The following is a 3,055-nucleotide window of genomic DNA, read 5'->3' as shown; positions in this document are numbered from 1 at the left end:
ATATTAGATAATATATGAGAGGTCAAAAGCTCGCGTCTGTTTGTCGAGGTGTTTGGTTGAAAATAAAAAAAAAAATAAAAAACAATTGATTGAAAAAATCCAGTATGCACAAATGGGGCTTGAATATCCCACATGTAATGAGGTGAAAAACACCAAGTTCCGAGCGACAGAGGGTTGGTAGGTGTAAAAAAATTCGTCATTCGAAGGGGCAAAAAAAGCTCGATCGCGTTGCCGTGCCATGAATGGAAATATATACACCGAGAGAAACCTTTGTCCGATTGCTAGGAAGACCCTATATAATGTGCTTGCAAGCTATTTCTTGGGGTGCACACTTTTTTTTTTTCAATTTGAAGTTACCCTCGGTCGCCTCTATTGATGTAGGCATACGCGCACCCACATGCAAAATACATTCACGTTTTACATTTTTTTTTTTTGTTGAAAGGTCATTTCCGTCTCAGTGGACTCCAGTGGAGTGACAAAATTTGTACCCAAAATTTGAAATGCATTCGCGATTCCCGTGTTCTTCGGCTCTCGTCTCGTATCGTGTTTCGTGCGCCCGCGTGAATGAAAAAGCAAAAAAAAAATCCTTTACAGTATTCCCCGTCCCTCGCGATCGGCTTCGGTAACCGGATATTCTTGTAATCTCGTTAAAAAATATTTCGCTCGCCCAATACGAAATCGCCACTTTAATCTTCCTCTCTCGTATCGACTTCTACTGTACGGATCCTTTGTTTTTGTATTAAGTATATACACGCCCTGGTAGAAAATGTCATAGGACGTGCACTTAAAAATTATTATCGCGTTGCTTGACGGTATTATCTATACATCAAACGCAACGTTATTTACATTATCGTTGAGCAATACAATAATTAATAGGCATGTTCGATTCCATGAGCTGAAAAATGTACATATACGTCCCGCTGCTATTGATACTACCCATAAAACCCTGTCGGTAATTTTTAAATCACTTCTTGCTTGCACTGCTGAATTATTCAAAGAAAATCGCGTTTCACATCGGATATTATTATCTTTGGCGCATTGCACTCTCCAAAATGAGGAATTTCATTATATATTCTCGATGCGAAAAATCAATTGTTCACGTCGTTATTGAACCCTTTACGTGTGGTACGCGAATCACCATCCGACCAATATGCATAAATGCAATCTAATGTAATTATCCTGATTGTAAATGTTCATAACTATTCATTAGCCACGTAATTTAAACTCGATTTCATTGCCCTTTGCTGTATTATTCCCATACTTTTGTCATCAACTACGTATAATTAACAGCTTTTACGACTACCAGGAAGATTGATGAGGTTTCCGTGGTACAGTTAGTTTTGCATTTAAATACTTACGAGTGTTCTTACAAAAAAAAAATAATAATTGTAAATTGGAAAATTACTGGTTGACATTGACTTTTATCCCGACCTGTAAACCACTGTCTAAATTACTTAGATAAAAATTAAAAGTCCCAAGTGACATAACTTCGTTCGAGTGAATTCCTAAAATAATTCCAAACCATGAATATAACACTTGCATCTGCTCTAATTAAACATAGGGTGCTTCAAATATTTAATTTTTTTGACACTGAGAAAATATTTCATCAACTCGAAAATAAGATTAGGTACTCAAATCTCGTCTAAAGTCCAAAAAAAATGTATACTGGGTTGGAAATGTAAGTATATTTTTTCACCAACAAAAAACCGATGCGTGTACGAGAAAGTACACATCCCTTGGCGTAATTTTCCCAAATTATTACGACGCGCGAAAACGAGCATTAGCCGTTTACCGGGGCGAAATTAAATTCCACATCAGACATCGCCCCAACAAACTCTATCCCCGACTTTGAGAGCAGCCGAAAGTTAATTCAAGCGTGTACAACGCACACGGCAGTCCATGTATATGCGACGGAGACGTTTGCGCGCGCGTTAGCGAGTAATAACAATTTAATTGCTCAAGTTGACAACTCTCGCGGGGCGGGTAGGGGGAGAGCTTTAAAAGTTAAGCCGTGCAATTAAGCTCGAGCCGACTTGATTGGGATAAATAATAAGCGACGAAATTGGCGAAAGGAGGACTTTAAGTTTTTTATCTCATTATAGTCTCGGCGAAGAGGATAAGTTTACCCAATCAATTGTCAACCCCCCCCCCTGGGAACACACGTATTTGCAATCAAAAGCAGCTATGGACTTTGTTAGACAACTCTCCGACCGAGTATTCCAAGCGAAATAAGTTTCAAACTGTTTCAATTACCCCACTGCGGATGTGTGTGTGTGTGTGCAACGATACATCTTGATTATATAGCATTGATCCGTACATGAGCGCAAAGGTGTACTTACATCGAATCAACAATAATTGCTCCTCGTCCCGGCTTGGGGAGAATAAGAAAGCTCCACAACGATTTCGGAGCTTGCGAACAGTGTTACGTATATAATGTATAAAATTACCATGGATGTTTCAATCTCTTTATCTCTCCGAGCGGGGTATACTTGCGCAAGCTGAAATCGGTGGGGCAAAAAGTGTACGGAGGGGTGGGAAAATCGCGTCTCCGTGGGAGCTTGGAGCCCTCGAAAAAATCAACAATCGCTCGGGATAGCGTCTCCATCCCCTCTTGTCCTCAGGGCAATCAATCTACACCACGAGGCCTGGCACCTATGGCCTCGCGTACACCAAATCACGCGTCGAGTCACTCTTTTTTTCCACCAAACTTCTCTTTCTCCAGAAAAGTTTATCTCCCCCCCCCCAAAAAAAAAAAAAAAAACACCCAAAGATTTTAGGTGTCGCTCCAATACTCAGCTTTGCTTTTAAAAGCTCGCCGGTGTGGTTATTGCGAGATCAGCGAGAAGTTGAACAACAAAAGACAACGACGGCCAATCATAAACAAATACAAAACGTATACAAACTGATATATGTTGGCCCGCCCATTAAAGTCCACGTATATAATAATAATAATTCAAATGTAACGGCATCGTCGTGGTGGTAAGTGCAGGACCATCAGCGAATCAGCGTCCCAACCAACAATCAAGCGACAGATGAGCTTTGCCCGTACAATAGC

This window comes from Copidosoma floridanum, unplaced genomic scaffold (assembly GCF_036245765.1).
Source record: "Copidosoma floridanum isolate Cflo_tuat_1 unplaced genomic scaffold, Cflo_Japanese_pri ptg000006l, whole genome shotgun sequence".
NCBI classification, from domain to species: Eukaryota; Metazoa; Arthropoda; class Insecta; order Hymenoptera; family Encyrtidae; genus Copidosoma; species Copidosoma floridanum.
This window is presented reverse-complemented; position numbering follows the sequence as displayed.